Here is a 9,732-nt window from a genome sequence, read left to right on the forward strand (position 1 = left end):
AGTACGTTGCTATGACACGCGTCCTGCTTTTACTTAATATGAAGTGAGTATATGGTGCACGATGTACAGTAGGTTGTATATAAACTCTACAATAAACAGCTGATATACAGTGGACAGTCCGGATAGAACAGTTTAATTTAACAGCAGCTCGTCTCCAATCATTTCTGTAATTCATGTGTGTAATGTTTAATTCGCTATTCACTGTCCATGAAGAAGATATTTAAAAAAGAAGATGAAGAGGAAAATGAAAATGAAATGCCACCACACACACACACACACACACACACGGCTGGTAAAGGGAACTGCTGAGCTGGGACGCCCTGCAAGGGATTTCCTCGGTCTGATGAATCCCCCAGTGCAGTGCGCAGTAATCTACTCCCAGAATCCTCTCTCTTACACACACACACACACACACACACACTTGTCTTACCATCCTTTCCTTTGACATGCTTATTAATGCACCTAATAAATTTTATTCTATTACTATATACAGAGAGGCGCAAAAAACGTACACACACTTCAACATGAATAATACACACCTCTGTTCTAAAGGTCACATGACACATCAACGATGGTGAGACTACTGAGATCTTTAAAGGAAACATAATACTACACATTGCTGCCAGAATTCAGGTCGAGTTTTAAAATAGGGCCAAGATAGCGAGTGTTAAAGTCTAAAGTGCGTGTACATCTTTCTGGCCTCTTTCTACATAAACACTCTATTTACAGTGAATATATATTATTATGCTTGTAGTGATATTGTTCCCCCACCAAGATATAAAAACCTGCCCATGCACACACACACACACACACACACTTGCAGAGGAACTCTGGAAGGAAGTGTGTTTAAGATGCAGTGCGGTGGCAATAAAACTGGGCTTAATGCAGAGCCGTGCAGGACTGTGGCAGATCCGCTCCGATGCATCACTTCCTGCTCTCGCGCTCTCTAATCAAACTGCTGTCACAGGAAAATTTAATCATGCCTCTGCTGCTGTTTATCTGCAGAGTGAAGATCGATGCTGCGGTACACGCGGCGCTTCGAGCTTCCGCCGGTCTGCCTGGACTCAGAAAGGAAGCTGATGTAGCTGATGTTCTCTGTAGATCTTCTGCTTTAAGGTTCCAGCTCAGACGAGTGCGGTTATTTCACAACTACAAATAAACGCATGTCACAAACATTGAAAAACTACATTAGAATGAAATGCATATTCATTTATATTAATAATATTGTTGCATATCTACATTTTGCACTCCAAGAGTCGACTCTACTGCCAACACCTGATTATATTTCATCTAACTTTAGTTTGTACCTACAATTAGTTCTCGTTTCCTGTTTGTCTCGTCACATCGTAACATTTAGCCTCTATAGACAACATGCGGAAAAGAATAACCTGGTAAAACAGTAGCAGCTCCAAAAGAGTCTCTGGTTGTCTGTCGAGGTTAACTTTACAACGTGACAGATGTTAAAGCAACAGTGGTATTAGATTGTTCTTAAAAGTTAGAATTACTGTGATGGAACAGCAGAACGATGTTAATGATGACATCACCCACAGATTTTTATAAAAGAGAAAAGTTTTGAAGCTCAGCTCTGGTTGAATAAACAGATAAATGTGCAACTGGGCGGAGCGAACAGAGCCTGACTGTGGGTCGGAACACACCTCCTTAACTACATCACCACGCGCTAAATAGCTTAGCTTTGGTTTAGCTTAAATGCTATGGTTATGTGCTAACACCACATTACATTTGATTGGACTCGTCATCCAGCCCCTACATGCTGTCACCGTGTCTACTCTACGGTGAGTTCACTACAGTTAGCTGGTTAGCTAAAGTGTTGCATAGCCGACAGCTAGTGGTTTGATACCCGCAATGCAGCTGTCACTCAAATCAGCCACACCCCATTTATACATTATATAATGTTATGACTTAATGTTATTTTAGCAGATGAGTTATATACAAAAGCACTGGCTTAGAAGCCCTAAACTGTTTGTTTTTAACACTTGGGCCACTTGTGTATGGAGATTTACTCCCGTTTAGAGGCAGGTTCTAGAGGCCATTTGAGGAACTGCATATTTAAGCACTTCTAAGATAGACTCATTTTTCAGAACTTAGGGACCTAAAAAGCTCCAAACACAATGTTGCAGAAATGACTTAAAAAACATGTTAACACCAAACCACTGTCTAGAGCGGAACTCAAACTCTGGTCACGGCAGTGAGAGGAACCGTACAGCATGCTCAACATCTGAGATCTGTTCTGTAGAAATATCATATTACCGCAGAGGACTTTGTGACAGGGAATGTTGGATTAAATGCTGATTTTTCCAATTAGCCAATGTGCTATATTTTGCCAATGTATCCTGAAGTCTAGGGACAACATCAGCCAGACTTCCTGTGGGGGTTACACGTGAAACACACTGGAAAACGCCAGGATATACTCTACAAATGAAAGTCATTATCTCAGGCAAATATGTCGTACTTCCAACCCGTGCCGGCCACACACAACCCTACACAACAAAGATCAACCTTTACACTAATCAACGTCCCAATAACACTAAAGGAGACTGAAGAGCTCCGGCAGAGAGAGAGAGAGAGAGTGGGAGTGATCGAAGCTCATCGAGAAACATTCATCAAAGTCCTGCAATGTCTTCAAGAAACCAAAACCAGGGCCATCAAACTCGTGTGTGGGCGAGGTGAGAATGAAACGCATTGTAGGTGGATAAATGTCCCGTGTAGATCAAATATACTGTATATAAAGGAAACATTAAAGTTACATATACTGCAACTTTAAATAAAATACTGGATAGTGAAGGGCTGCGAACACCACCCGTAGCAGATGGAGACAAACTACACACGGTACATGTGAGTGTAAACATAGAGTCAAAGTGAAGCCTTCTGTTATATACTGTAGTGGTAGTTCTGTAATGAATAACACACACACACCGGACTCACATCAGTGAGAGGATGTTTTGAATTAAAGTATCACTAGCAGGTTTGGATCCACCTGGTCGTCACAACTTGTGGTTGTTGTTTTTTTCTAGATGTTGCTTGATGTCGTTTGTGTGTTAGACAAATGAAGCAGATCTCCTGCGCTCGGTGTGGTATGTAAAACAACACCTGCCGGGTTATTCACTACACCTCACCTTCTGCTGCCAACACTTAGTGCTGAAACATGCTGATATGGAAATGATATTAAAATCATCAACAGACACAAGATCGGGCGTTTCGTGCTGCGTCAGTCGGCTCACGCTGACCGCTGTCTCTTTATACAATTCATTAAAGGAGCTTCAGTGGTGATTTATAATTGTTTATATTTAGTTTGTATTACATGTACTGTGCTGTATATACGGCTGTTCAGTTCTGTGCATGATCTATTGATAAAGCAATGTCACTATCTAATAGATGTAAAAAAAAACAGTGATAGACACTGCAGGCCTGCACCAAAACCACAAACCACCTTCTGTCCATCTACATTAACACTGTCACAAAGTACACTATATATATATATATATATTTCCATGCCAACCTATTGCAGTGCATTGTGGGATTTCATATGTGCACTAAATTGCACATATCTGTGTTTCTGCTGAATATCAAATATTTCTTAAAAATAGTGCAAAGTGAGTTTTTAAGACAATCCTCTGAGGTGCACTGATATAAACAATGGCTATATTGATCTCTACTGCCACCTTCTGGCTGAATAATAAACCACTATTAAGTATGACAATGTAAAGTACACTGAACAGTAAAAATAATAATAATAATAATAATAAAAAAAACTAAGTCACATCCTGGATTTAATTAAGCAAATAGTTAATAGGCTTCCACTGGATAATTACTAGTTCAGCTGCAACAATTATTTAACCCTAACTGATGCAGTGAGTAGCTTCACTCACTCACTCACTCATTCACTCACTCATCGTCTATACGGCTTTATCCTGTATTCAGTGTTGCGGGGGCCTGGAGTCTATCCCAGGAGACTTAGGGCACAAGACGGGGTACAGGACAGGATGTCAATCCATCACAGGGCACACACACACACACACACTTACTCACTCATTCACACACTACTGGTAATTTGGGAACGCCAATTAGCCTAACCTGCATGTCTTTGGACAGTGGGAGGAAACCGGAGTACCCGGAGGAAACCCACCAAGCACAAGCCCGGACCCTGCAGGTGCAAGGCCACAATGCTAACCACTACACCACCGCGCCGCCCTAGCTTCAGTCAATAGGAATAAAATAAAATAAAATAAATTAATGGAAAATTAATTTAGACTTTTATTAAAACTTTACTGGTTATTAAAGTTAAATTCAAATTTTGTTTGTCACATGCACAGTTATACATTATGATTTGAAGTGAAGTGCTTGTAGGACTGCTGATGACCAAAAAATGTAAAAATAAGAAAAGTAGGAGTTTTCAATAAGAATATGAACTATGAAATAAGATACATTTTACTTTATTATTTTTTACAGATTAGAAATATAGAAAAATATAGTAAATAAATAAATGTTATGTACAAATAAAATAATAATAATAATGGGGAAGACAATGTGCAGAAGTTATCGTGGAAATTATTGATAAAACAATTTTACCGTCTAATAAAAAACAAATGAATACATTACTTAATCAATTATACTCATCTACACACTGTATATACTCATCTACACATCTTATACACATAATCACATCTGGAATTTCCTCCAGGATCAATAAGGTATCTACCTCTCCATCTATCCAGTCCTATCTGTGCCACAGTGTTCTGGTGAAACCTGGTACTTATTGAGCTCCTAAAGTTCAGCAGGTCTCTAATATGTCATGTTTGTTCACACTGTGTGATGTTGAATATTTCCTTACACACTGCTGGTATTGTACAGTACAGAATCACATGACTGTATATAATATAAAGAGTTTTAACATACACTGTGGTATTTAATTTGTGTTACATTAATAAACTGGTTCCATAATATATTTTATCATCATGATGATGGTCCATTAATGTTTATTATATTGTTTTTTTATAGTGTGCTGGTTAGATAGAGCTCATTATGTCGTGCATTAAACTTGTAGTTTCGATTTAATTTATAATAAACACACATTCCCATACCGGGAGTCGAACCCGGGCCGCCTGGGTGAAAACCAGGAATCCTAACCGCTAGACCATATGGGAGTGCTGTTAGTTTAACATCTATGACGTCATTACAATTCCCACTTTGATGTCACTTGACTATAATATACCCCGTGGTTAGGGGGCGCTGTTTCATTTCGGTTTCCTTTGTTACTACTGTGTCAGTTTAATTAATGATTACAGACACAAACTGAGAATATAAATTAGTTTCTGACATGAAGTGCATTCAGTCACAGACTAGTTTTATTTGATATTTCTGACGTCCCGTGATCCCAAATGGCTCCACTGTAGTGTCCACTGTACAATAATCATATCACGAGTCATATTAATGCACTTGTTTTGAACAAGTTTGAACTTTAGGTTAAGACATGATGCGGTGAGGACCTTCTCATTACTTTAACAACCATATCAAAAGACACATCTGATGGCCGTGGCAAAGGTGGTCTTCTGTTTCAGAGGCTACTAACATTGGGTTAAGAATTATAAAACATATTATTAAAACCTGAAAGGATAGTGGTGGCGTCTCAACTTTTAGGAAGAAATGAGGTGAAAAAAAAAAACATTCTAAATGAGCATTATGGAAGATCACGTACATTTTAGTGAAATCAAACCATAAAAAAACTTCAACTCACATGTATATGTAAAAGTAAGAGTAAGAACATTTCCACAATACTCTCACAGGATTAGGACTAAACAGCTGTGTGTCCATAAGAGAACCTGATGAGTTTATGAGACTCATTAGAAAAAGTCTTCAGTTTGCTAGAGCTCATAATTCGGACTTTGGAGCGATGGGAAAAAGGTCATGTGACCCTCAGACTGAGCCTATTCCAGAGTGATGGGCGTGTCAGGGTGAGAAGGGAAGGACATGAAGCGATGCTCCCATCATGCATAGTGTCCACTGTACAAGCCTCTGGAGACAGTGTTGGGATCAATAAAATGAAGTCAGCTGACCACCTGAATGTACTGAATCACCAGGTCATCACATCTATGGAGAGTATCTTCTCCCCTGATGGCACACACCATATTCCCGAGCTCTGAGAGTGAGAGAGTCGTTCTGGGAATCATTTACACACATGAACTGGACACCACGGAGTCCTGACTTTTAACCTCAGTCAGAATCTTTGTGTCTCACATCATCAATACAAGATCTTAAAGAGAAGGTAATACGACTCTGGATAGAAAAATAAATGACGTGATGTAGTATAAGCTTATAAAAATCACGCCATGGTGGTTCAATGAAATATTAGAGTTAGGGCTGGGCGATATGGCAAAAAAAAAATCTAGGTTTTTTCATAAAGTTTGGCCGATTCACGATTTCGATTTTGATTTTTTTAAAATGTGTAACTAGTCAACTTAAAACATTACAACAACATGACTGAAGTAACATTCTCTTTATAAGTAACTTGAAAAACCATCTGGTTAAGGAACATTGTATTTTTAATGGCCATGCCATAAATTGGTCAACAAGGTGTAAATAAATGTAAAAAAAAAAAATACTCGAATAAAATTCTTTGCAGTAGATTTAAATGAAATATGAATGTAAATATTGTGCAATTTAAATAAAAAAGGCTGAAGAGTACGACTAGTCCACAAATCAGTCGTTGTAGAAAAAAAAGATGCCTTTTCAAGCTGCTCCGCTACTTTTTCACGTGTTTCAGTGTACATTCGGGGAATAGCTACGTCTTTAAAATATTTGCGGCTCGGCAACTTGTATCTTGGATCAGCAGTGTGTAGCATTTTTATGAACCCTTGCTTTTCGATGGTGTATATGGGAACCATGTCCTTAGCGATATGAAACGCCACAGCATCGGTCATTTCTTTCCATCGGGGCGCCTTTTTATCATATGGAACGGAAGTGGAAAATGATACCGCTAATGACATCTGCCGTTTTGCAATTTTAGGTGGAGCTTTTGCACTTGGACATAGCTTGTCTTCATCTCTTAACTTTGAGCATTCTTCCCATTCAACTTGGTGCCTTTGTCGCAAATGTTGGAATAAATTAGTGGTGCTGCCACTGCCGGTTGCAACTGACTTTTGCATTTGACAAAGGTTTGTTCGACGTCTGACCTCTCAAATCCGAACCATTTCCAAACCACAGAGGAAACGTTACTACCTTTCTTTGGCACAAGGTCATCCTGACGTGAAGAGCCGTCCATCTCTATGATGTTGTCTCTGTAGTAGCCTATTACGTTGCTTCATAGAGTGCTCTACTCTCACAAGTGAGCGGTTAATTAGGCGCGCCATCATGTGGTCGGACATGCCTGTTAATTATTCAGCCATTAGTGCAATTACAATGTATCTAATATTTTTATAATAAAAAAAATCGCGATACCTCGATTTAAGAAAAAATTAAATCGTCTTAAAATGCAAATTCGAATTAATCGAAAAAATCTAAAGAATCGCCCAGCCAGAATTAGAGTCTATCATGTTTGTTTTTGTCTGGCCAGGGTAACAGGACTGTATATTTCATGACAATTTGTTTCAGTGTCAAAAAACATTTAAAAAGGATAAAAAAAAAACATCTATTAAAATGAATGTATGCAAACTATAAAGAGTTTCAACACACACTATGGTATTTTAATTAATGTTACATTGATGCACTGGTGCTTAGCACTGTCGCCGTGCACCACCAGGGTCTGGGTTTGATTCCCGGCCAGCCTCAAAACCCGTCTCTGTGTGCATGGAGTTTGCATGTTTATCCTGTGCTTGGTGGGTTTCCTCCGGGTACTCCGGTTTCCTCCCACAGTCCAAAGATATTCAGGTTAGGCTAATTGGCGTTCCCTAATTGCCTGTAGTGTGTGAATGAGTGTGTGTGTGTGTGTGAGCCCTGCGATGGATTGGCACCCAGTCCAGGGTGTACCCTGCCTCGTGCCCTAAGTCTCCTGGGATAGACTCCAGGTCCCCGCGACCCTGAATACAGGATAAAGCCGTATAGAAGATGAGTGAGTGATGAGTGATGCACTGGTTCCATACTATATAAATATTATCATTATTGTACATAAATATTTATTACTGTACATTATTTGACAGTGTCCTGGTTATATATGTTACACAGTACTGTACTATATTTGAACCATGGAGAACTTGACTGAAGGTGGTGTTAAAGCTACTGAAGTCTTAAGTGTTTCTGATATAACGCCATGCTTCTAATTTATTTTATTTACAATAAACATCACCTTCCCATACCGGGAGTCGAACCCGGGCCGCCTGGGTGAAAACCAGGAATCCTAACCGCTAGACCATATGGGAGATGAATCCTGCTCCCTATGACGTAAATGCGATTCCCACTTTGACGTCAGTGATAAAACTCATCTTTGGGTGGACATGACCAGTAGGGGGCACACGAGGGCTGTTTTTTTTTGTTTGTTTGTTTGTTTATAAGATAATGGTGATTAATTCAATTCACCCCCGCTTCTTACTTTGCTATGATACAAGAAAAGCATGGGCATGATCCAGGTCATGGTACGATTTTAATTTTTCCTCTCACCTTCCATAAAAAAAGTGTTTCATGTTTTTAATGTTTTTAAAGAGTACTGTACTGTAAGAGTACTGAAAGCTTTAATTTACAGCAGGTTGGTTGAAGCTGGATTAACCTAAATTATATTATTCGAGTAAAACTGTAGTATTTGCATTATTGTTCTGTAATTTTATTATTATTAAGGATTATTTGTAACCTGTAAAACACACTTTCCCATACCGGGAGTCGAACCCGGGCCGCCTGGGTGAAAACCAGGAATCCTAACCGCTAGACCATATGGGAACTGAACCATCATCACTCACCTGAGTGAATACACTCCCATTACTGTGCCACCTTATGGTTATTAAATTAATTACAGCAATGCATGCCAATTTTGGAGCAAGTATGGTAATATATAATATACCATATTCCATAAAAAATATTATTTTATTATAATTACACTAATAATTCTTACTGAGATGAAATTAATTGAAATTAAAACCTTTATTAAATCCTGGAGTACATACAAGCATAATTTCTTTACACCACAATGGGGTATAGAAGAATAAATCACAATAAACTGACTAGTGTAAAAAACACGTGTAAAGTCGACGTAACAGCTGTCGTGTGCAGTGTATTTTTATTTCATTTTAATTATCACATATACATACGGACAACGTAAAACACAACTTCCCATACCGGGAGTCGAACCCGGGCCGCCTGGGTGAAAACCAGGAATCCTAACCGCTAGACCATATGGGAGGCTGAACCCACACTGAGCTCTCAGCGACCTCCTTCCCACATCAAAGGAAAAACGTCAAACGAAAAACCCCTCATGTCTCGAGTGCACTTATGAACTGGAATTATGAACTCACAGGGTCAGGACACACTGTCCTATAAATGGTCTTACAGACTACTGTGTGCAGATTATCATCTGGATCCAGTGCACTGACCGGTTCCTGAGGTACCAGCCTTCCTACAGGGAATGTTAAACAGTGTGAGGTCTTTTCAATGTTGGTTTTGTATGTACAGGGACATGGAAGAATGTTAACTTAATTTTAAAACATAATCTCCTACACTTTCTTAATACACTTTGTCCATCAGTCAACACAGCTTCTGTATTCCTTCATTAAAAAAACATTTTAGGCTGAGCTG

The 9,732-nt window shown here is 39.1% G+C and overlaps 4 non-coding genes across 4 annotated transcripts; all 4 read right to left on the reverse strand.

The window, feature by feature from the left end:
• Positions 1–5,090: 5,090 nt before the first annotated feature.
• Positions 5,091–5,162, reverse strand: trnae-uuc (transfer RNA glutamic acid (anticodon UUC)). The gene has a single exon. It is a non-coding gene; the product is annotated as a tRNA-Glu (tRNA).
• A 3,135-nt stretch (positions 5,163–8,297) lies between these two features.
• On the reverse strand, positions 8,298–8,369 carry trnae-uuc (transfer RNA glutamic acid (anticodon UUC)). Its single transcript has one exon. It is a non-coding gene; the product is annotated as a tRNA-Glu (tRNA).
• Positions 8,370–8,808: 439 nt separating this feature from the next.
• On the reverse strand, positions 8,809–8,880 carry trnae-uuc (transfer RNA glutamic acid (anticodon UUC)). Its single transcript has one exon. It is a non-coding gene; the product is annotated as a tRNA-Glu (tRNA).
• Positions 8,881–9,267: 387 nt separating this feature from the next.
• Positions 9,268–9,339, reverse strand: trnae-uuc (transfer RNA glutamic acid (anticodon UUC)). Its single transcript has one exon. It is a non-coding gene; the product is annotated as a tRNA-Glu (tRNA).
• Between the last annotated feature and the right edge of the window lie 393 nt (positions 9,340–9,732).

Source organism: Clarias gariepinus, chromosome 27 (genome assembly GCF_024256425.1).
Source record: "Clarias gariepinus isolate MV-2021 ecotype Netherlands chromosome 27, CGAR_prim_01v2, whole genome shotgun sequence".
Classification (NCBI taxonomy): Eukaryota; Metazoa; Chordata; class Actinopteri; order Siluriformes; family Clariidae; genus Clarias; species Clarias gariepinus.